Source organism: Boleophthalmus pectinirostris, unplaced genomic scaffold (assembly GCF_026225935.1).
Source record: "Boleophthalmus pectinirostris isolate CB_2022bp ecotype Guang Dong unplaced genomic scaffold, ASM2622593v1 HiC_scaffold_17, whole genome shotgun sequence".
Taxonomy (NCBI): domain Eukaryota; kingdom Metazoa; phylum Chordata; class Actinopteri; order Gobiiformes; family Gobiidae; genus Boleophthalmus; species Boleophthalmus pectinirostris.
The window spans coordinates 9,710,379-9,736,646 of record NW_026571115.1 but is presented as its reverse complement, the minus strand read 5'-3'; the positions used below and the strand labels follow the sequence as shown (position 1 = coordinate 9,736,646).

At 38.1% G+C, this 26,268-nt stretch overlaps 2 protein-coding genes across 2 annotated transcripts in view; both read right to left on the bottom strand.

The window, feature by feature from the left end:
• Nucleotides 1-26,268, bottom strand: part of znf385c (zinc finger protein 385C) — a 440,772-nt gene that overhangs the window by 386,495 nt on the left and 28,009 nt on the right. The gene's annotated exons all lie outside the window — the stretch shown is intronic.
• Nucleotides 1-26,268, bottom strand: part of LOC129408638 (zinc finger CCCH domain-containing protein 13-like) — a gene marked incomplete at its 5' end in the record, with an annotated part of 31,926 nt that overhangs the window by 1,049 nt on the left and 4,609 nt on the right. The gene's annotated exons all lie outside the window — the stretch shown is intronic.

The following is a 26,268-nucleotide window of genomic DNA, read 5'->3' as shown; positions in this document are numbered from 1 at the left end:
TTTATATTTTTTATGGGAGTCTACAGATTGTAACGATATCCCAAATATTACAGTTGTGGTCTCAGGTTCAACATTCGTCTGTAACGCATCTGAAAGGAACTAGAAAATTGATTGTCAAAAGTTTCTCCGCTTCGGGCAAAACCAAACATACGTGATAATGTCCCTAGTTCAGTGGCACAGCTATCGCACTTAGCATCAAGTTCTGGTTTGATCTTGGCAAGCTCGACTTTGGATCAATATAGTCTGTGAACAACCTTAAATCGTACAACTTTCCATCTTAAACAGATTGAGGACAAATGAATATTATCTAAAACAGATTGCCATACATCTTCAGAGAGTTTCGTATCCAGTTCCTCCTCCAACTTCAATTTAACACAAGTCAGAGGTTCCATATTATAGCATAACCTTTACCAATAATTCCTTTAGAGTGTGGATTTAAGTACAAAACGTTTTCAAGAAGCGAGTCTGGTGGCTGTGACGGAAAGAGGATGAATGAGGTAGACACAATGCTGCGAAGTTGAAGATATCTGAAGAAATGAGAGTCACGAATATGGTACTTTTGTTTTCAATCTTTGGAATAAATTACAATGACATATCTGTAGAAACAAGCAGGTGACCGACCCCCAACCACAAAGTTACATAGTGCACCATTGAATCTGCTCTTGGATTGTTACGTCAGTGGCGTTAATTAGTTCCAGTATTATTGTTAATCATCTATATTTACTTCTGCAAGTGGCTGAAGAAGTGCTAAGTGTGATTTGGCTCGTAGACACAGATTCGTTCTCCTCACAGCTTCAGTTTAACCTGGATTTGACTCCTCTGACCGCAAACTTGGATTACCGCACAGCGACGGCTTAGCGTGTCATTCAAACCATTTTCCATCACATTTGTGCTCACTTGAGTCCTAATCCTCGTGATTACAGTGTCAGTCAGAGGAACGGGCACCTGCTGTACACAGAGCGGGGCCGCTGCTAATCTCGGCGAATTCGGTCATTTGTTTGGGTTTACTCAGTGTTTACCTCTGATGTGTATTGATACTTTGGCAGCGACATCATGCTGGGGGTGTTCGACATGTATCTTTATGGTAGAATGTTCAGCAGTTACCATGGAGACACAAGGTTTGCATTATTAAGATCTCAAGAAAAATACAGAATGGATATGAACACATTTTCGAGAGCCAGTGATGAATACGAGCGTCCGTAGTCCAGTTTAGGAGTTTGATTTTCAACAAAAAAGTGAGAGTGACTAATTGAAAATCTGTTGACTAATAATAATTAGCTTGAGACTAATTTTATGTATGAGAGCCTTGTTTAAGTGCACAAAACAGCTCATATGTTGTAGTTCCAACTGAATGAGCTCTTTCTGTTCAGATTGCGTTAAAGATGAGATAAAGATAAGGTTAAAGATGCCCTATAAAGGCAAAAGACCTTAACTCGACAAAGAAATGACTTCAAAGTTTCTGTTTTGTCCAGACAGGCTCCCAAAATTTGACAACTAGTTGCTATAATGAAGAAATATTTGTGTGTGAAAAATATTGAGCTCAAAATGGACCTTTGACCCTTATTTGGCAGCTCCTGTACTCTGCCTTTGTATCATGAGCCAAAAATAAGGAGTCGTGCAAAGACAGGCAGAAACTAACATGATCATTATTTGCTTGATTTTCTACAGACTTTCATCCATTCTAAGAACACCTCACCAAGGTCGAGTCATCATGGGGTTCATTTGAAATTATATAGAAGAGCTTTGGATTTCTTATTCCGTGCTGATCAGGATCGTGCGGCAACAGTTACGCAGTTAAACTGTTTGACACAAGTTAGTAGTAGTAGTAGTTTATTTAGAAATTTAGCAGCATACAATCCCATAGATCATGACTGAAAGGGTTTAGGCTGAAGGAAAATGTACTTACAATGCCTAACCCTATTAAACAATGACAGAATTCCAAGAAAAAAGAAGTGTATGAACAGCAAGTTAACAATTACGATTTCACTTATGACTTACTGTAGATATAAGAGACAAAATATAATTTAAAACAAACAAAATTGAATGCATAATTCATTCTTCCAAAGCTTTATATCTTTCAAAACATAATGCTTTATAGTCTTTTTTAAAGGCTTCTACAGTATTAGACTTTTTTAATCATCACACAGGTTATTCCATATACTAACCCCTCTGAGAAATACAATCACTTTTTTTCTTAGTTCTTATCTTCATTTTTTTAAAGATACCTGCTCCTCTAAGGTTATACCAACTCTCTATCTGCTCAAATAACTTATAAGCCTTGTACATCACTACAGTTGTACTTAGGTCAACAAGATCAAAAAATGTAAGTACTTTTGCTTAACAAAAAGTGAATTTGTTGGTGCATAGAAATTTGAATGATTAATAATCCTAATAACCTTCTTTTGTAGTAAAAAAAAATGTTATAAATATTTGATTTGTAAGTATTCCCCTATATTTCCACACAATAGTTTAGGCATGGAAGGAAAAAACTTATACAGTAAATAAAGGGAATTTTGATTTAGAAGTCTTTACTTACTTACACAGCAGTACAGTATGTACAGTATGAATACATACACAAAATACTTTCACATTAAAGATAATTTACGTAGAACTGAATACAAAGGTTTATTTATTGAATGTGTTAAGACCCTGTGCCAAGGCTGCAACAAAAAAAAGGCGATGAGAAGGTTGGATTTTCAAATAAAATATATATATTCACTAAATCACAATCAAAACATACACTGTTACTGCCTTTTGGCTTCGCACGACTCCTTTTTTCTGGCTCATGATACAAAGGCAGAGTACAGGAACTGCCAAATAAGGGTCAAAGGTCAATTCTGAGCTTAATATTTTTCACAATATTTATTCACATGATAAAGGAGCTCTTAAATACCCCACAAACCCAGGGAATGTTAATGACATCAACTCTATCAAGAAGTATCAATAGGACTCACGCAACTGGTGTAATGTAAATAAAAGAAGAAAGTCCATAGTTCCATAGTTCTCAACCCAGAATGATGTGTTGTATAAGTGGTCAAAATAAGTCCACTGTCTGAATCAAATTAGTTTTATTTGACCACTAAAGGACCCATATTACACCATTTTCTGATCAAAAACAAAAAAAGGTGGCTGTTAACTTGAAAACTACTGCTTCATGACATCACAAGGTGAAACTCCAGGTATGTTTTTGATAAGGTCACAAAATTATAACTCGCCTTAAAGATACAGTCTATGCTCAAAGTTCTCAAGAGTCAAATTTGCGTTTAAATATTTTCCAAAGAAATAAAAAGAAATACGTGCCTTGTTTCATAAACGGTCCAATTCTGCCGTCTGTCAAACTACTGTGCTGTCAGATTACTGCCATTTTAGAGAGCACACACACACACACACACACACACACACACACACACACAGACACACACAGACACACACAGACACACACACACACACACACAGACACACACATATATAGGGATTAAGTAAAGCTTCGTCTCCAATAATTTCTGTGCCTATTACTGTCTGACAATGTGGGGAATCACATCAAACCCAGCTGCCCTTTGACATTTCAATCAGCTGCACTTTCAAATGTCAGTTTTTCTGATTGTGTAACTTATCTCTGTTTCTCTCTAAACTCTCCAGAAAAGCTTTGTGCAATATGGCAAAGAGAAAATGAGAGATTTGGAGTCCATAGCCGGATTTGTCTCTGTGGTTATATTCTAAGTATAGAAGGGTATAGAGGTCATATGTAGTAGTACGTAGCAGTGAGATAGTAGCAGTAGTTCAAAGTTCAAGTTAAAGCTCAAAATGTTTATTGTCAATTCTTCATATGAAAAACAAATAATCGAAATTGTGTTTCTCACTCCCACGCACATAAATAAAAGATAAATGTAAATAGTGCAAGTAGCAGTAGCAGTAGTAGCAGTAGTGTGTGTATAATAGAGGCCATATATAGTTACAGTGGTAGTAACAGTAGTTACAGTAGTTACAGTAGCAGTAGTATTGTGCATTATACAGGACATATGTAGTTACAGTAGTAGTAACAGCAGTTACACTAGTAGTAATAGCAGTAACAGTAGTTACAGTAGCAGTAGCAGTAGTAGTATTGTGCATTATAGAAGTCATATAATAGTAGTAGTAGTAGTAGTAGTAGTAGTAGTAGTAGTAGTAGTAGTAGTAGTAGTAGTAGTAGTAACAACAGTAGTAACAGTTGTAACAATAGTAGAGGTAGTAGTAGTGGTAATAGAAGTAGCAGTAGTAGTAATAGTTGCAATAGTAGTAGTATTAACAGTAGTTACAGTAGTAGTAACAGTATTTACAGTAGTAGTAGTAGTTGTAGTAGTTGTAGTAGTAGTAGTAGTAACAGTAACAGTAGTAGTACTAGTAGTAGGAAACCATTATTAAACTCACTATTGGGTGGTAGCCTCTCCACAGATTTGACTTGTAAATGGGCCTGTGTCTTGTGTCTATAGATATAGTTAAGATAAATACTGTGGAACAATAAGTAAAACAATGAAGTCAAGAATAATGTCCATGGAGACAAGGAAGTGAAAGAGTATAATCCTGAAAAGTAACACGGTCCACATTCAATCACAATAGAAATTTAAAGTCGTTATAATCGACATTCAAATCAACAATTAGTGCTAAAAGGATTAGCTCAGGGCAAAGTCCGTCAAGGCAGCAGCATTCTCTATTTCTGCATTCAAACATTCTTCTTAAGCGACACACTGGAGGCTTTTTCACATTTTTCGTATATTTTCATTATTTTGATTTGACCAGTGGAGCTGATCCTACAAAGTCAGAGTCCAGCCGGGACCGTGGCGCGAGCGTCTGCAGAGATAATCATTGGACTCATTGGGATTCCTCTGTGTGGCGCTCACATCCGGAGACCACACGCCGGGCCAGAACGGAGCCACACACAGGGACTCCGCAACACAACTGTCACCAGCCGGGACTAATGTGTCTGCGCACCGTTTATCCACCAGGGGGCGAAGGGAAAATGAAATCTCCCCTTGTCAGTTTTTCATTTCCTCAAAGGAGTTCTGTGGTGGAAAAGGTGATTCATCAGAAGAAGTATGGAAGGTTTTTCCAAGAAGTCAAAGTCCAATGTCAATGTCAAATGTATTTATACACCAGGCGGCCCGATGGCTGAGGGGCTACAGCACGCCACTTCACAGTAACAAGGTTCCGGGTTCTATAGACGGCTGGGAAGGGGTGTGCGAAAGCATCGGTGACACTTTAATTTAGGGACCACATATTAACCACTAACCAAGTCATAATTGGTATGTTAATTAGCTGTTACTCAAGTTATTAGTTATTATTTATCAAACCCTTATTAATATTTATACTTATTTCAGTGTACATGGAAAAACATCTATTATAACACAATTATATAAAAGGTCAGGTCCAGGGGTGTCGTTAAATGTGTTGATACAGTATTGATATCGTGGGCTGCTGTTTCAATATATCTCCAAGAGTATTTTTTGGTATATTTTACTAAATTATTTTGTTACAGCTACAGTTTTGTTGCTTGTTTAGTGGAAGGAAACTCCTTTATGAAACACATTTGACATTTCCAATGTTTTGATGATTAAGATGTGTGTTTCATATGAACTTTACACAAGAACTGGATTAGCAAAAACATTTAGTATCACAGCCATGATTTAGCCTTTATTTTTGACTGAACATTATCCAGGCGATTTGAAATGTATCGTATCGAATTGAAAGTGCATTGTATCGAGAGATGTATCATGGCCTATGTATCGAGATATGTATCGTATCGGCAACTTCTTAATGATACCCAGGTCTGATAAAAGCATTTGAATCAGGTAGTACCACTATTGTAGTAGTTGTAACAGTTATTGGTAAAGATACACAGCCATACAATGAATAGCACTTGGATTGAGGTAATCTGGAAAAATGCAGTATTAACGTAGCAGTAGCGATAGAAACAAGTGGTAGTGGTAGTAGTAGTGATAGTTGTAGCAGTAAAAGTAGCAGTTGTGATAGAGATACTAGTAGTACTAAAAGTAGTAGTAGTGACAGTAGTAGTAAAAACAGTAGTAGTGATAGTGATAGTAGTAGTAGTAGTAGTAGTAGTGGCAGTAGTAGTAGTGATAGTAATAGTAGTAAAAGTCGTAGTGATAGTAGTAATAGCAGTAGTAGTAGTAGGAGCAGTAAAAGTAGTTGTCATAGTCATAGTCGTAGTAGTAGTAGTAATCATACTCGTAGTTGTAGTAGTGGTAGGAGTAGTAAAAGCAGTTGTCATAGTCATAGTCACAGTAGTAGTCGTAGTCTTAGGAGTAGAAGTAGTAAAAGTAGTTGCTGTTGTCATCGTAGTAGTAGCACTAGTCATAGTTGTGGAAGTAGTAGTAGTGATAGTAGTAGAAGTAGTAATAGTAGTAATAGTAGTAGTAGTAATAGTAGTAGTAATAGTTATAATTAGTACTATTCCCTTCTATTTAGAGGGTTTTGTATGAAGACAGATTGGGCAGTAGTAGTAGTAGTAGTAATAGTTGTAGTAATAGTAGCTTTTTTACCTACATAGATACTATTAAACCTATTTAACATGTAGCCACAGGTAACCTCAAAAAGCACGACTCCATTATCATCACAGTATACTCTGTAACACGTACTCCAAAATGCTCTTTTGAATTTGTGCTTTCAGTTTGAGTCTGGGCACTGCACCACAGCCGATAATGTAGTCTCATAATCACTTCTTCTGGCCACTTCACTGACTCGTGTGGGCGTAGGACTTCTGACAACTCTCCCATTAAATATGAGCAGGTCTCTTATGCTTTTTAGCACCACTCCTCTACCCCAGTGCACAGAAAAAAACGTCTAACTTGTAACATGAAAGCAAAACCTTGCAGATCTTTGTAATTTTATCGTCAAAGATTTTGAAATACAAAATAATTAGCAAGTCATTTGTTTTGTCTTTGGTGTTATCTGTTGTCACACATCTTGAGAAATGCCGGTTTGTTAATTCGCTTCCTTTTGGCAGATAAAAGAGCTGCGTTTTGAGCGGTGATAAATCATTGGTGAGGACTTCACAATGTAATCGACAGCACAATCAAATGAGCAGCGGAATACAAAGGAGAGGGAGCCGCTTTGTAAACGCTAATGGTGGTTTTCTAGCACTGGAACAAAAGAGACGGGCACAAACGAAATTATATTCAAATAAACTTCAAGAATACTTTTTAGCACACGTACACACACGTGTTTATGTTTATATTGCAGGAAAATGCTCTTTTCTTGTATTTGTAGTGGCAGTAGTAGTAATAGTAGTAGTAGCACCAGAGACAGTAGTGGGGGCAATAATAATGTAGTAGTAGTAGTAGTACAAGTACAAGTAGTAGTAGTATTAGTACAAGTAAAAGTAGTAATAGTAGTACAAGTACAAGTAGTAGTAGTAGTAGAAATACAAGTAGTAGTAGTAGTAGTACAAGTACAAGTAGTAGTAGTAGTAGTACAAGTAAAAGTAGTAATAGTAGTACAAGTAAAAGTAGTAATAGTAGTACAAGTACAAGTAGTAGTAGTAGTAGTAGTAGTAGTAGTAGTAGTAGTAGTAGTACAAGTACAAGTAGTAGTAGCAGTAGTACAAGTAAAAGTAGTAATAGTAGTACAAGTACAAGTAGTAGTAGTAGTAGTAGTAGTAGTAGTAGTAGTAGTAGTAGTAGTAGTAGTAGTCGTACTACAAGTACAACTAGTAGTAGTAGTATTACAAGTAAAAGTACAAGTAGTAGAAGTAGTAGTACAAGTACAAGTAGTAGTAGTACAAGTACAAGTAGTAGTAGTACAAGTACAAGTAGTAGTAGTAGTAGTAGTAGTACAGTAGTACAAGTAGTAGTAGTACAAGTACAAGTAGTAGTAGTACAAGTACAGTAGTAGTAGTAGTAGTAGTAGTAGTAGTAGTAGTCGTATTACAATTACAAGTTCAAGTAGTAGTATTACAATTACAAGTAGTAGTAGTAGTATTAGAGTACAAGTAGTAGTAGTAGTACAAGTACAAGTTCAAGTAGTAGTATTACAATTACAAGTAGTAGTAGTAGTATTACAAGTACAAGTAGTAGTAGTAGTAGTAGTATTACAAGTACAAGTAGTAGAAGTAGTAGTACTAGTACAAGTACAAGTAGTAGTAGTAGTAGTACAAGTACAAGTAGTAGTAGTAGTAGTAGTAGTAGTAGTAGTAGTAGTAGTCGTACTACAAGTACAACTAGTAGTAGTAGTATTACAAGTAAAAGTACAAGTAGTAGAAGTAGTAGTACAAGTACAAGTAGTAGTAGTACAAGTACAAGTAGTAGTAGTACAAGTACAAGTAGTAGTAGTAGTAGTAGTACAAGTACAAGTAGTAGTAGTACAAGTACAAGTAGTAGTAGTACAAGTACAAGTAGTAGTAGTAGTAGTAGTAGTAGTAGTAGTAGTCGTATTACAATTACAAGTTCAAGTAGTAGTATTACAATTACAAGTAGTAGTAGTAGTATTAGAGTACAAGTAGTAGTAGTAGTATTACAAGTACAAGTTCAAGTAGTAGTATTACAATTACAAGTAGTAGTAGTAGTATTACAAGTACAAGTAGTAGTAGTAGTAGTATTACAAGTACAAGTAGTAGAAGTAGTAGTAGTACAAGTACAAGTAGTAGTAGTAGTAGTACAAGTACAAGTAGTAGTAGTAGTAGTAGTAGTAATAGTAGTAGTAGAAGTAGTAGTAGTAGTAGTAGTAGTAATAGTAGTAGTAGTAGTAGCAGCAGTAGAATGGAATAGTAGTAGTAGCATAGTAGCACAATAGTAGCAAATATAATAGTGGGGGTAGTAATAGTGGTAGTAGTAGTTATAGTAGTAGTAGTGGTAATAATAAGGATAGTGTTGGTAATAGTAGAAGTAGTAGTGCTATAGGTATTAGAAGTAGTAAAAATAGTACTGATAGGGGTAGTAGTAGCAGTGATAGTGGAAGTAGTAGAGGTAGTACACAAAGGATGAAATTACATTCAAAATAAACTTCAAGAATATTTAAACACGCACGTTTACTTTTACAGGAATATGTTCTTTTATTTTGGTAGTAGTAGTATTGGTAGCAGCAGCAGTCATTGCAGGAGTAGTGGTAGTAGTAGTAACGGGTTGGTAATAGTAGAGGTAGTAGTAGTAGAGGCAGCAGTGGTATAGTCAGTAATAGTAGTAGTAGTAATAGTAGTAGCAGTAGCAGTAGCAGTAGTAGTAATAGTACTAGCAGAAGTAGTAGTAGGAGAAGTAAGTATCAAGTACTACAAATGATTCACTCCCATGGTATGTACACTTGACAACTTTGGGTTAGTAAAAGTAGTAGTTTTCCCGCTACTAGAAAGTAACATTAATTTTGGAGTAATTTCTGCTCTCTTATAATGTAAATTTACGATAATTATTTATATTCTGATTGGTTTGTATTGTGATTTGAATATCTTTCTTATTTTTTAAAGCACTTTGAATTTATTTGAGTACGAATCATGTTATATAAATACCTTTCCTCCTTTTTTCTGTGTCTTTCATAGCTGCTGACTCACGGAGCTACGAGGCGTTTGACAAATTAGCACGACTACTTCAGCTCATTTACCCGAGCAATGGGGGCAGAGGAGCAAAGCAATCAAAATACAAGGATTTGGGAGGACAGTCAAATGTTACGACAATTCTTTTGGTAATACATGGGTCGAATATAGAGACACGACCAAAAGGAGCAGACGGAAAGCTGGAGATGCCATTGTTATTGGAGATTATTATCAGAGCAGAAAAACAATTAGATATGCTAATTACATCCAGGAGAGAATCATTTGTTTTGTGTTGATTAAAACCTGGTAATGTTATAATGTTATGATTCATTGCAGTTTGTGTAGCACATTGAAATATAAACAATAACAGCAAGGAATAAATTCAATGGTCTACTGTCATCTCTCTGTCAATCATCTACTACTCAAGCCATTCATAAAAATACACATTCTTCAGCTATGGCTTCAATTAGTGCCATGGTACTGACATCAAACTCAATTTTGATACAAAGGAATTGGCTCGATACTCAGGACCAATTTTGATACCACAATGCAGAGTCCGAGCCTGATTCACCAGCCAGTTTAACTTCGTGGAAACCCTTTGACCTCACAGGGTTAGAATTCATTCGCTCGATGGTAGGCGGGTACTTTAAATGTAACCAGCTATTTGGTCTTGACATATGTAATGCGCCGCTAACCGGGTTAACTGGTATATTAAGCTTTTCCCATATCCCATAGGAAGAAGGACAATTGTCAAAATTCACCAAACATTCTCTTTGTTTGGGTTTTAAATCCTCGATCTTGGGAATCGTTGCCAACACAGAATATATGGCTCTTCGCTGATTGGCTGGTGCCCGAACTCACGCTTCCGGGTTCTTGCAAACCGTCTAGTGTATTCCGATTCCTGATCTAGTCGCTGGAGAGAAATTAAATTGAGTGGAGCCACTAGGTGGCGCTAGCCTGGCTATCAGAGTCCTGCACCGGGTTGGGAACCCATAAATAGTTGCTGAAACAGGCGAGTTTTAACGTTCTGGAATTTTACGGGTGGGTAGTGATTACAACTGGGCGGGTCAGGTGAATGAAATGAATGACGAATGGGAGAAAAATACTTGACGCGCATCCAGGACCTGGAAACAAGTGCCAGTTTCCGGTCTTTTCCCAGAATGATGGACCAGGTTGAGAGAGTGACTTTAGTGTATTTATTACATAAAAACCATCAGCGAAGGCAATCGGTGGCTGCACTCCTAGTTTAGTCCTGGCTTAGTCCTGGTTCAGTCCTGGTTCCATCCTGGTTCAGTCCTCCTGGCGATCAGCTCTGCTGTTGTGGTGTGTATATATTTATAATCCATTAATGACCCGGTATAGGTTCAGTCCTGGTTTAGTCCTGAACTACTGGGCTGCCAGACTCATGGGCTGACCCTGATTTATCATGGGCACCAGCAGGTAATGGGTGGAATGTTAACAGGTCCAGGCAGGTGCAGATTTAACTTTGATATAATCAAAGGTTAACAGGCGGGTGTAGTGCTGTATTGAGCAGGTGCGGGCAGGTGCAGGTCTCCAAAAAAGGAACCGTGCAGGACTCTGTCACAATAATAATAGAAAGGTTATTTTTATTATCAATGGAGTCATTGACAATGAAGTGTAGTTTTCAGTTCAAAATAATAATAATCAGCATGTAGTCTTTACTAAGTTATAGAAATCTGGTCCTGTTTAAACTAGGGCTGGGTATCATTAAGAAGTTGCCGATACGATACATAACTCGATACATAGGCCACGATACGATACATATCTCGATACAGTGAGCTTTCGATTCAATATGATATATTTCAAATTGATTCGATACGGTTGAATAAAAATAAAGGCTAAATCATGTCTGTGATACTAAAAGTCTTTGTTCTTGTGCAAAGTTCATATGAAACACAAACATTTTAATCATCAAAATGTCAAATGTGTTGCATTCCTTCCTCTGAACAAGCACCAAAGCTGTAGCTCTGTAACAAAATACTTGAGTAAAATATACCAAAAAAATACTCTTGGTGATATATCGATACAGCAACCCATGATATCGATAGTGTATCATCATATTAAGTGATACGATATATCGATATTTCAATATTTTTGCACGCCCCTAGTTTAAATGGTCTTATATTATGCAAAATTGACTCTTGGGAGCTTTAAGCCATGTTGTGATGTTGTTACCTCCTCAAAAACATATCTGGAGTTGTGTTTTGTTTCATTCACACATGTTTGACTAACTATTATCAGTCTGTCTACTTCTTCAAAGCACAAAATGCTCTGTTCCACCTTGTGATGTCATGCGGTAGTTTTCAAGTTAACAGCTACTTTTTTTTTTAGCTTTTGTTCATCCTGAGCTGAAATTATCCAAATGATTCTGGTAAAGGTGTATGGATGTGTGTGGATCAGAGTGTTTCCTGTTTGAGAGACTAACTAAAATACCTAAATTTGCAGGATTTGTGTGTTATTTTTTACCTTTAATTGAGTAGAGATTGTAAATTCCAGATCTGAAATCATCCAAATGATTCTGGTGAAGGTGTATTTACTTTAAAAACACAGTGGAGCACTTCCTGTATTATCACATGACATCACAAGGTAGTTTGAAAGAAGAACTTAGCTTAAATATGCAGCATTTTTGTGTGAATGAAACAAAAGCAAACAACATATGACCAGAAAAGATCAGAAAATAGCGTCATATGGGCCCTTAAACGAATATTTTTTTAGTACTGATACTACACTCTACTATAGTATTTAGTTTCATTACAAATTCTGGTATTAGTATCTGATTTTCCCCAGTGTCAAAAGCACTAAATGATACACTGGCCTCACAGCGTTTTGGATACACACCTCATTGTTGGAAAGAAATAAACTTGTAGAATTTCAAATAGCCAATTCTCAAGTCTTTTTAATGGGCAGGTCTAGAGCCAGTCCTCTGTCAATAAAAGCATGCAGTGTGGAGTTCGGTTTATTTTGTCTTATTAAAAATGAAATGGAGTGCGTGGTAAAAAACGAAGCATAAAGAAGACCACGCAACACTTTCCAAACATCCAGTTTTGTTTCCCAGCGGTGCGCATCACCACCCCTCAGCTGCAGGAGGCGATCTGGCCCCGGGAGGACCCATCTGCTGCTGCTTTATGGGGACTGACTCTGCACTGCAAAAATAACAACGTGAGACAAAATGACTTCACAATAGTTTTTCTAGATTTGGAAAAGTTTTGCAATTTCCTTGTAGAGTCATCTGATAACTGGGCCTACAGACTGGTGTAGAGAAAGGCTGAGAAATATTGTTGAATTTTTAAATTGTGGGTGAATAAATAGCCCTTTTTGAGCTATAAACGGATCAGAAATGCCATGAAAAACATTTACCCAGATACATTTACTTGAGTAACATTGTAAAGAAATTGCATTTTTCAGTCAGAATACCTTTTACCATATTTTTTGGACTATAAGGCGCACAAAAAAATCATTTAATTTTCTCAAAAATCTACAGTGTGCCTTATAATCCGGTGCGCCTTGTGTTTTAATTCTGTTTGTGGTTACTGACCTCAAACTAATTTTATTTGGTAAACTGTGCTCAAAAATCTGTCAAAATGTTTTAGTATGACTTTAGTAAGCTAGGAAGTAGAGGTGTGTGCCAGACAGAATTTTCAGGCCCGCTCCTGTTTCGCACCCGCAAAAATTGTAATTTTCATTCCTGCTCCCTCCCGCATCTGCAATATTTTGTCCCGCTCCTGCCCACAAATTCCACAAGATGGGGACGTTCACTTTCTTAAACTCTATCAAACACGCAGAAGCGGAAAAGAACTGTCTAAACCACATTAAACCACATCCGCAAATTTGGGCTGCTTAAAATTTTTTTATTAATGCCAAATAAAATATCCAGCACAAACGATATATGATAGGTAAACATGAATCATTTGTATATTTTACTTTACACTCATATTTAGTTCGCGGGACTGCAGTTTATCATCCCACCCACCCGCTTCTGCATTGTGCAGTCCCACTTCGGCCCGCGTCCGCAGTGAACTTTCAAAATGTGTCCTGCGCCGCACTGTTTTGCGTTGGGTCCCATGGTGCAGGGCTCTACTACGAAGCCACACCACTTGATGGATTGTCAAAGCATTACGGCTATTGTAGTCAAGAGCCTCACAGAGTAATACACATTCACCAAGACAGGGAGGCAACACTGGCCGAATTACACCATGATCTGCCAATCGATCGTGGATGCCCGGGCTAAGGGATCAGTGTCAAGTGTCGTCCGTTTGTTTTGCTTAATGTGTCTTATAATCTGGTGCACCTTATGTATGAAAATAGACAAGAAAATTCAACATTATTGTTATTGTGCCTTATAATCCGGCGCACTCTTAGTCCAAAAAATAGGGTACTCCTACTTGAGTCATATTTGTATTGAAGCAACAATACTCTTATTTACGTAAAAGTTTTGGTTCCTCTTCTCACTGTGTCTAAGTCTACAAGTGGCAAAAGCGTTTTGTTGATGATATACATTTGTGTTCCTTGTAGCACGTTGTTGTTGTTGTTTTTGTCATTGTCGTTGTTGTTGTCGTCTTACAAATACATGAACTTCAAATTATAAATCAGATGTATGGACAGTTACTCTTGAAGTTACTTGAGTAGTGGTTTTCCCAATTTCTTGTTTATTTTTACTTGAGTTATTTCTTGGACCACTACTGGTTACTTCTACTTTTTATTCTTTAAAGTAACGTTACTCTTACTTGAGTAAAATCTTTGGCTACTCTACCCACCTTATGTCTTAACAAATACGCTCTACTCTACTATACTATATAAACATTCTGAACACAAATACCTGAAATATGTCGACTTTTTTACAGTGCATGTCCTTCTGTTTACAGCACTGGTTTCATGCCAAGTTCCAAAGCTGGCACCACAAACCCACCAAAACACCGCCAGTGTGTTTGGTCTCCAGGGGGTGGGCTCTGGTGTCCTGGGACAGATGAGCGCCCCCCAAGGCAAACAGAGGAACAGCCAATAGGATGATGGAGCCAAGGGGTATGGTTGGAGGAAGGAAGGGAGCAAAAACATGGACTACAAACTTGGGCTTCATCAACATAAGGATAAATGCAAATGTCTTGATTCAAATGGCAAAAATCCTTCAAACTGTGATCAGTAAAAAGCGAAAATGTAAAACTAATATTGAAAAGGTCAGGATGTCAGAGCTCTGGCCTCACGGTAAGAAGGTTCTGGGTTTGGTCAAGAGCCACCTGCTTGTCACCATGGAGATATCATTGCTCACCAGGAAGATATTATTGCTCTGTTTGGAATGTCGCACCATATGGCATTATCAGGTGTTTTCATTTCTAAAAAAAAAAGCCTTGACAACTGTGAGTGGGGTTGCCTCTCTACAAGATCGAACCTGTAACTTGAACTGGTGACCAGGGGTGTAGTGGGGGTGTGGTACACGGGGATACGTCATCCACCGACTTCTCCCGACGTCCGATATAAAAAAAATAACAAATATAAAAAAAATCCTACAACTTAAATGTCAAACCGGAGCTATTGGCAATGCTGAAAACAACCTGCATAGGCTCATGATATCTGCACTACTGTCCTATAGTGACCTGAGACATGAGGAACCAGGACTGAACCAGGACTAAACCAGAAATAAACTAGGTCTAAACCAGGACTAAACCAGAACTGAACCAGGACAGTGTCAAGACGGGGCCAGAGGTGCGCCCACGTAGACTGCTGGGTGACTGCAGGTCAAGTGCAGCCGTCGCCTGATCGCACTTTGTGAACACCCTGCTCCTCAGGCTCGGGGGTTCTCACTCTCAAGTCCAAGATTAGTCCTGGCTTAGACCTGGTTTAGACCTGGTTGGGACCTGGTTCAAATCTGGTTCAGTCCTGGTTTAGACCTGGTTTAGACCTGGTTCAGTCTTTGGTTTAGACCTGGTTTAGACCTGGTTCGGTCCTCGGTTTAGACCTGGTTCAGTCCTGGTTCAGTCCTGGCTCATGTGTTGTACTCTATGATTTATGTTCTGTAGGTGATTATAAACGACATTAAAGTTAATAACATGACTCCACATCATTTTGAGTAAAACAAAAAGTGATTTTTAATTAACTTTTTTTTTTAAATAAAGAAACAAAAACAAACGATCTATATGACACCTGTATGTATTTCTGATTCATGACATCACGAATCGCATACCACCCACTTAAAAAATCCCCACTACTCCACTGCTGGTCACATCTCCATAGCAGATATGTTTATACCATACAAAGGAACATTTCAGGCAAAGGATTAACATCTCCATGGAGACAAGTTGGATCAGTTGTGATGGTGTCAAGAGTTACTATAGTGCAAAATGAGGCTACTGGATTGAAACGAAACACCACATTGTTGAAGCTTTTCCCACTGTTAACTTGGTTTCGAAGTAGCTGATTAATACTGAATAATTGGCCAGAAAATGACAATCTAATTTACATTTTCAATCAGCCTCGCTAAGTCATTTATCTTTCCTCAAAGTTCCCATAACTTTCTCAATAAATAAAATCCGTACCAGCTCTCCCTTCACTCCTGCACAATGCTTTATGTGTTAGCATGGTCTCCGTACAGCTGCGCTATGGCTCCTATGGGTGCTACTTGCTTGTGCTAGCTGTTGCGTTTCCATTAGCCCGCCGCGATAAACGACCATGTATTCTCTACGGTGTCTTTCTGCATGCTAAAAGCTAACTCCCGGGTCGGCGTTTATGGTAATAGCTGTAGCGAGAGGTGCTTGGATGTAGCCTAGAAATGCAAGGAGCGGATCTGACCTTGGCCCACTTGAGGCACATCCACTGGTGTCTGACTAATAGGCTGTGCCCTCCTCCCTCTCCCTCTACATGCACCAGAAATAGCGCTAGCATGCCCCATTAAACACCATTTTAATTGTTAACCTGGCCAACTCTGTCCTTGGCACACATTTACCACTTGATTTAAATGTCACAGCCAATTAAAGGAGCCGGGAGAAGACGAGAGTGGTTGAGTACCGCCATTATAGACTCGTACAGAACTGTGCAAACACCGTCACTCATAATCCTGCTACAGAGACATTGATTCAAGGGCCCGTATTACCCTGTTTTCTGAGCTGTTATAATGGTGTATTCTTGTCAAAAATATAACTTGAATTGTGTTTTTTTTTTAATATGCGCTGTGTAACTTTTTGGTTGGGGGTCCGTCACCTGCTTGTTTCTATGGATATGTCATTACTTTGCCCGGAATGTTCCATAGTATGACATTAAACAGCTCTACGTTACAGTAAATTTATTCAGTTACAGGTGGCAAAGGTGAAATTCAATTTAATGTTTATTTAGGCCATTTTGGGTAAAAAACAAAACAAAAAAAAAAACAAATAAACTGTAAGCAAGTAGGGTTTTAGTTTCAGAGTAGTTTCAGTGTAGTTAGCTCCTTCAGCATCATTCTGACCAGAACTAAGTGCCTCATCTCAATTTCATTTCTCTCCAGCGACTAGGTCAGGAATCGGAATACACTAGACGGTTTGCAAGAACCCCGGAAGTTGTAAACCGCGCACCGGCCAATCAGCAAAGAGCTGAACCAACCCGAGTTGCGATAGCAGACTGCATACACTATCCTCCTTTGGACTTTCAATGTCAAATACAAACTTTGCATTTTTTATTGCACCTTTAATTCGTTCATCTCACAGAAACAGTCGTCGAATGATTGTTGACAAACATGTTCACTCTCTGCTTTGTTTGCAGTTGTGCCGGCAATTACACCACTGAGTGTTTCGATGCATTACATACAGCACAACCAAATGGTTAAATAAAAAAAGTATCCACCCACCCTCGAGTGAATGAATCCTAATGCTGCGAGGTCAGATGCTTTCCCCAAAGTGAAACCGGCTGATGAATCAGGCTAGAAACTGATTGGATGAGCTGTGAAATGTTTTCGATCTAAATAAATGTTTGCTCAGTTGACAAATTGAATTTCTCCTTGGCCATAGATTCTACCAGAACGATTGAGGGATTCTACACAGCTTAAAAATATCTGGAAAAAACAGGCATTCTGACTGTGAGTGGGCTTGCCTCTCCACAGATCTGGCCTGTAACTTGGTCTGGTTTGGTCTCTATGAAAGTTTTAAAAATTCTAGACATCTCCATGGAGACGACCGTTTGACAGACGGTCCACTGGAGAAGTTACTCTATGCACCTTTAACACACAAATCCTGCATATTCAAATAGAAAACACTCTGTTCCACCTTGTGATGTCATGTGATAATACAGGAAGCACTGCTCTGTGTTTTTAAACTCATAAACCTTAACTAGAATAAATTGGATCATTTTAGACCAGGAATTGCTATTCTCTACTGAACAAAAGGTAAAAGGTAGCTGTTAACTTGTAAACTACCACTTCATAACAAGGTGGAAGAGAGCATTTTGAGCTTTGGAGATGTAGACAGACTAATCATAAATTAAACCAAACACAAGTCCGGGTATGTTTTTGATGAGGTAACAACATTATAGCTTAACTCAAAGCTCACAAGAGTCAATTTAGCGTAATATAGGACCTTTAAGGCAAAAAGAATCGTTCAAATCAACCCAAACCAAACTGGACAGAAATGGTTGCATCATGCGGTAACAATCTGGTGCTAATGAAGTCACCTGGGAAAGTGAACAAATCGCTCCAAGACCTGTTCTGAGTCGGGGCAAAGGGGATTGGCAGCAGATGGATAGAAATAAACTAAACCTTGGATCACCTGCTATCCTCAAATTCTCCTCTCTCACACTAGCTACCATGATGTCATTGTTCTTAGGTTAACAAAAGTATCAAAAATCTGATTCTAATCGATACTAGAAGTGGTATCAAAACGAGATATTCATTTGATCAAGTGTCAATACTAAAAAAAGTCACATTCATAGACAGAAATGAACCTTTCCTGAATAGTTTTAGAATGATCTTGAGCTGTATCAGAACAAGTAAAAGAGGATATAAACTACCGTATTTTTCAGACTATAAGGTGCACTTAAAATCCTTTAATTTTCTCAAAAATTTACAGTGCACCTTATAATCCGGTGTGCTTTATGTATCAATTCACGTTGTGCTTACTGACATCGAACCGGTTTTATGTGGTACATGATGCTCAAAAAAAAAGGTTAAAATCTTTTAGTACGACTTTGGTAAATTACAAAGCCGCGCCACTTGATGGATTGTCAGAGCATTAAGGCTACTTTAGTCAGGAGCCTTGCGGAGAACACACACACTCCAGTCATGAGTAGTGTCATTTAGTCCGACAGAAGTTGACCACAACAGTGCACAAAGGAGCGAGCTGTTTTTTCAGAGTTTGTAGTTTATGCAAATTAGCCATGTGGTTTTAAATTTAGTTTCTGCATTATCATTCACTATATGCCAATGGATCGTGAACGCCTGGGCTAAAATGTCATCCGTTTCGCTTAATGCTCCTTATAATCTGGTGCACCTTATGTATGAAAATAGACGAGAGAATTCAACATTACTGATATTGCGCCTTATAACCCAGTGCGTCTTATCGTCCCAGAAAAACAGTAGTATGCGCCCATGGACCACTGAGGGATTACACGGATATAAGGGCACATGGTAATATGAAAGAAAGCGCTATGATTTAATGTAGAAAAATCATTCTATTGACTAAATAAAGTTTTTAATTAGCATTGTGGTATGGGAATCTGTATTGAGTCCTGAGTCTATTCCACTGAAATCAAGTTTGAAATTTTAGGATCGTGACAACACTAATCCATATAACTCCTCTTTAATTACAGCGTTCCAAATACGAAATGAGCATGGGCGCACTTCTGACTCCAGTTCACTTTGTATTGAAAAATGCCACCCCTGTCACTGTAATCGCTGCTGTCAAGATCATCATTTTGGTCTGAAAATGTTCGTATTAACCAGTTCTATGTGATCCTGGTGTTTTTATTTCGCTATTTTGTTCATAAATCAATTCCTAATACTAATATGGAACTCTTCTATCTTAATCTTAATTTCAACCTCAATTATTCAAGCGAGTATTCATGCAGAGACAATGTGCTGCATCAGTGCACACTTCATATTGAGAGCACAAACAGATGAGATGATAAGAGTCTCCAACCAGTGAGAAACCTGTTCGCAGAAATGAATTTTAAAGGTGCATGGCGTAGAATTTTCTGGTGGAGGGTTCGTCGCCTGCTTTTTTCCATAGAGATGATATTACTCTGTCTGGAATGTCTCACAGTGTGGCATTAAACTTTGCTATCTTCGGGGAGACAAAACCAGGCCAAGTCACAGGTCAGATCTGTGCAGGCTCAGACTCATAATCTGTAGTACCGGGAAAATGTCGGTCCACCTCAGACCACATTTGGGCCGTTGCGGTGGCCTCCGATTCAGGGGCGGACTGGCATCTGAGACCCCCCCCCAGGAAGATTCGTGGGAGAAAAGTCCAGGGCCGCTTTTTGCTCCCAGTCTGACCTTGGATCTGCGGAGGCGACGCCACTCAGGGTCAAAAAGCCTGTTTTTCTAGGTATTTTTGAGCAATAAAAACACCTGTAATTGAATAAATGTAAGGTAGAGCTGTTTAATGTCACACTGTGGAACATTCCAGACAGCGCAATGACATATCCACAGAAACAAGAAGGTGACAGACTCCCAACCGAAAAATTATACAAGATAGCGTAAATAATCTTCTTACAATTCAGTCTTTGTAATCACTGGGGGTTGTAACTTCAAGATTAATTCTGTGAAATAAACAGCCCTGCTCCTCTTTGGTCTGTAATTAGTACATTTTCTAATTAATAAATCCACGGCACTTTGGTAAGCTATTTCTGTAGCCACAGCTGTCTCAGGGCTGACTGACAGAGCGTGGCTGCCAGTCTCTGACCACAAACAATAACAACCACACCGCATTCATAAGGTGGGTGTTTTGCCCAAGGACACAAAGCTACTATCTGAGCAATAGTGAAATTTAAATATGAACTTATTCAAAAATATGCCAAGAAGTTTTTGTTTCAACATAAAATAATCAAATAAGAAATACAATTACATTTAGTTTTATTACCCATAGCATTTTTCAGCTTTTATTCATTAAGGCACATGTAGTTCTCATTTACAGCAACAACCTGGTCAAGAACTGCCAAATGTTACACCAAAAGCACTTTTCAACGAGTTAGAAGTGTCAGAAAACTGGAAAACTCAAACACAAACATAAGTAATAAGGTTGTCAGAAGTATCAAAAGTGAAATACTAATCAATTCTAAAACTAGTACCAAAACTAGAGACTCATTTGAGCAGGTATTGATACTAAAAAAGTCACATTCACAGCACAGAAATGAACCTTTCCTCAATAGTATAGAATGATCTTGAGTACAAGTTTAAGAGCACATAGACTATGGTAGCTCCCTGGACCACTGAGGGGTTACACAGATACAAGACCACATGCTAGTATAAAAGAAAGTATTATGATTTAAAGGTGGATTGTGTAACTTTTTCTGGAGGAGGGTCAGTCAAACGCTTTTGGAGAGGTTATTGCTTTGTCTGAAATGTTTCACAGTATGGCATTAAACACTTCTAGCTACATGGAGAAAACCAAACCAGACCAAGTTACATGTCAGATCTGTGGAGAATCAACCCTGCTCACAGTCAGAATACCTGTTTTTCTAAGTATTTTTGAGCTATAAAATCAACTCTTTATTGAATAAATGTAATGCAGAGCCACTGAATGTCATACTGTGGAACATTCTAAGCAGCGCACTGACATATCCATACCGTAGAAACAAGCAGGTGACAGAATCCCAATAAAAAGTTACATAGTGTATCTTTAAGTTTTGAAAATGACATTCTACAGTCTAAATGACAGTCTAAATAAACACTAAGTAAATGTTTTTTATTATTATTATTATCATCATCATCATGGTATCATAATTGAGTATCGAGTCTAGTATCGAAACAGAGTTTGGAATTTCAGTATCGTTAAAACAATAAAATATGTATATATTTTTCAAACTATAAGGCACACGTAAAATCCTTTAAGTTTCTCAAAAATGTACAGTGTGCCTTATAATCCTGTATTAATTCTGGTTGTGCTTACTGACCTTGAACTGATTTTATCTGGTACACGGCACTCAAACCTCTGTCAAAATGTTTTAATACAACTTTGGTAAACTACGAAGATGCATCACTTGATGAAGCATTACGGTTATTGTAGTCAGGAGCCTCGCGGAGTTACTGAGTCGTGTCCTTTAGTCTGGTCCGACAGAAGCTGACTGCATCAGTGCACAAGAAGTGAGCTGTTTTTTTTGGTTTTTTTTACCGCTTATAGTTTATGCAAATTAGCCATATGGTTTTAAGTTTAATTTATGTAAAACGTAAATAAATGTACGCAAAGCTGCATTAAACACATTATTACTCAATGTATATTTGAGTCGTTCTCATAAGAAATAAAAAAAAAAAACTTAAATTATCCACCCACATTCACATTCATAATACACATTCAAAACAGGGAGGCAAAGCCGGGCGACTTACACCACGATTTGCCAATGGATCGTAGATGCCTGGGCTAAGGGATCAGTCTCAAGTGTCATCCATTTGTTTCGCTTAATGCCCCTTATAATCCGGGGTGCCTTATAGTCTGAAAAATACGGTACATTCATTCAGTACATTGAAGAAGATTGTAAAGAGTAAAGAGCAAATACTACTTTCTGACTGTTAACTACTATGGAGACCACAAATGGACATGTGTGGACTTTATAGGAAGCTAGTGAGAAACCTGTCCAGGAGAGATGGAAGTCAAATAGAGAAGTACAGAGCCCCAATGTCCTGCCATAACTCACCTCTGCTCCTGTAGTGAAGGGGGCAGTGTGTAGGGGGCAGGGAGCCAGGAGAGTGAACAGGGGGCACTTTGTTTGCCCCTCCCTCCCTTAGCCTGGTCCCCTTGTGTGCTTTGAGGTCCAGATCTGAGCCAGAACCAAGGCGCGGTGTGTTCAAGTGCCACGGTAAAGTTTGCTGATACCGATGTCTGTGTGAAGTGGGGAGACTAATGAAGCAGAGCCAAAGACTATTCATCAGTGGAGGGAAAATATTTTAAACAAAATTCCTTGAATGTTTCCAACCAGGTGTAAGAGTGTAACATGGCAACAGAATAGGTCGGAATATGTGGGACTTTTCTTCAGTATTTAATAAACGTGATATTTGTGTCATTATCAAAACATGTTCAATGATAAAAATGTTGTATTGATAAAAAGTGTAACATTTTGTATTTGTTAGTTTTATAAGTGGGAAAAATTGTCAAATCTGTATGTAACTTTTCTGGTGAAGCATCATCAACCTGCTAGTCTCCGCGGAGATGTTATTGATGTTATTGCTTTGTCTGGAATGTTTCACAGTGGCCATGTTTACTTTTTAATTCCGAATTAATAGTTTGGAATTAAATAGTTTGGAATTAAAACATTCTCCTTCGAGTTTACATGGAAGCAATAATTCCAAATTGGAAAACACTTAAATCAGCGTTATTTATTTCTGCTCAACGTCTGGGGTTGGGAAGGGTTCTGACTGGACAGGGACACGAACGTATTTACGTTTACCGGAAGAAAACATACACTTCAGCGGCTACCAGCTTTTTTTGTCATCTCGGTTTGTCGTTACGCCACAGACACAAACGGGATCGAAGAGGACGATGATAATTAAGCTGCAGCTCGAGAATTCTATCATCAGGCTTTACATCTGTCAGCTAAGGAGGAGAAGGGAAGAAGACAAACTGAGACAATGACCGCTCTACCTCAGCCCACTCCCGCATCCCACTCGCAAATCCAAAGAGCAGTAAACGGAAGTCCGAAGCGAGGACTGGTGAATCCAGATCGTCCGGATCATGTCAGAAAGGCGACCCAACGAGCATGCGCTGAATGACCGGAATTATTTTTAAGAAGAATAAACATGTACATGATTGAGGAATAAATAAATTTTGCTTTAAAATCGTAATAAATCACCCACTTACTTCATAATTAAATTTAATTCCGAACAATCATTTTCATTAGGAATGAAGTGTTTACGTGATTTTTTTAAAAGCGGAATTAATTTGTATTCAGAATTAAAGCTCTCATGTAAACGTGGCAAGTATGGCATCAAACTTTTCTTTCTTCATGGAGACCAACCAGACCAGCTTACAAGTCAGATCTGTGGAGAGGCGAGACCCCGCTTATAGTCATAATGTCTACTTTTCTAGGTATTTTTGAGTAATGAAACCACTTCTAATCAAATAAATGTAAGGTAGAGCTGTTTAATCTCATACTGTGGAACATTCCAGGCAAAGCAACGACATATCCTCAGCCACAAGCAGATGACGAGCCCATAACCAAAAAGTTACATAGTGCATCTTTAAGCTTATTTTTAAATGTACTGTATTGTGATATATTTAAATCAGTTATAAAGGAACTTAGAATTTTAGCTTTTTAGTTCGAAGCTCATATTTATTCTATGGAGCACTTCCTGTATTACCACATGACATCACAAGGTGGAACAGAGCGTTTTTGTTTGGGCGAACTCTGTGTTTAATATGTGTGAACAAAACAAAACACAACTCCCGGTATGTTTGTGATGAGGAAACATTATAATTCAAGATCAGAAAACAGCATAATATGGGCATTTATGGGCATTTGAGCTTAAATTGCAAGTGTTAAAATATTATTAGTATTTTTTCTTTGTCCAACATATATATTTTTTATTTACCTGAACCAAAGAAATACATGTTCATATAGTTTTATCTTATGTAATGATTGTAGCAGTCTTTGTATTCTGTTCTAGCTTCAACAAAAGACCACTGTTGCTCTTATTACACTTAATGAACCCAATTACCTCCTGTGTGCTTTTGGAGCCCATGTTTCTTACAGTATGGATTGAACACAATAGAGATCCATTTTCCCTTTTACTTTTCCCAACCATTTTATCACCTCTCTCTTTTCCCAGCATGCCACAGACCAATCAATCTTCCGTGATAACAGTTATGGTGATGGACAAAGGGGGTAATTTCTGTAAACAAACAAAATATCTGGGATTTGAGCTTGCTTTCGTCCACTCAGAGAAACTGCAGTTACACAGAAGAAAGATATGTTTTGGACTTGGCCAGACACTGTTCAGTAAAAATTCAATTAACCGGGTGGCCTTAGCGAGATTGGCAAAGTCTATTTAAGTGAAAAATAAAGTAACATTGAGTCGTGAATCCTCGGCTTTCTCTGGACCATTATCAGGGCAGAGGCTGTATTCCGCTCACAGATCTCACCATTGATTTTCGACAGACTTTGTTCTTCAATTATGTTTTGAGAGGAAGACGAGGGCTTTGTTTCTCGGCGTAGAATCGCTGAAGCGTCATGGGCTGTGGGTCCAGTAGAAGAATACATAAACTTTTCATGCACTTTTCCGTCTATATCCAAGAACTACAACGTAAAGCTACCGGGCATACTCACACCGTAAAGGTACACGGAGGGACTTTCAGGCGCTGTTTCTATGAAGGCTGTTTACCTTCATAGAAAAAGCATATTTTTAGTGCTGTTCAATCGATTAAAATATTTAATCACGATGAATGGCATGAATGTCATAGATAACTCATGATTAATCACAAAAGAATCGCACATTTTTGTCCCTTGAATAATAGTGTGAATACTCTTATCAACATAGAAAAGTGGATAGGCTTTGTGGAATTATTATTTTATTATTTTTTTTTTTAATTGCATCTGTGTTTGCGACCATGTTTGTCTGCCCCAACACTGATGTACTAAGGGTCATGACGTCATCACACAGAGCTGTTAGTTTACATGTCGCAGAGCAGAGCTATCGCTTTTATTGGAGAAAATAAGTCCAGCGGCCAAACTATCTATTAAATAGTGAGACCGATATGAGGCCTGCTGCGATACACGCTCCTCCGTGAGTTTAAGGTTATAAAAACAGTGCGGAGGAGTGAAAACAGCTGGAAGAGAGAATCTGTAAAACATCTGTAAGTGCGGATTTGCCATATGTTTTGGAACGGAGTTTATTTCGTGTTTTTGTCGTATGAATAACATCAGCACACCTGACAAGGCTTCTCAGTTTCATAGAAATTGTTTTGCTTTCTGTTTACAGCTACAGTCGTTTTTCCAACATTATTAACAGTGGCCACAGCTTATGAAAATATTAGTTTGCTATAAAAAAATAAATAAAAATTACCGCCGTTAAAATTCATTTGCTCTAACTTGTTAATAACCCAATATTTTGACAGCACTAATGTTTTTGTTTTGAATGTTCCAAAGTGACATTAAACTTATCCATCTTGCATTTATTCAATTAGAGGTGATTTTATTGCTCCAAAATACTCTGAAAACAACTCAAATCTGCCATTTCTGACCACTGTAAAAGAGAGAACCACATTATGGACTGGGATGGAGCAAACATCATTTGGACAGAGGAAAACAAACACCGTCACTGGATTAAAGAGGCAGCTGAAATATGCAAACATGCCCATGTTGTCTGGTCTACACCACTAGGAAGAAAGCACCAGAACCTGTTTAAATCTGCTGATCAGACATGCCACACCAACGTCCTGTGAGCGAGGAAGACCACTAGTGAGTAGTCGAAACTGTCAGCTATGAAAACAAGAGAAAAGAAATGAATCTAAATCATCATAAATCATAAATGATCAGAAGATCAAATGAAGCTCATTCTCCAACAGGCTCCTACAGCTCAAACAGTGAGAAATACAGGACTACATTCATACTATAATACTCCCTACAACTGT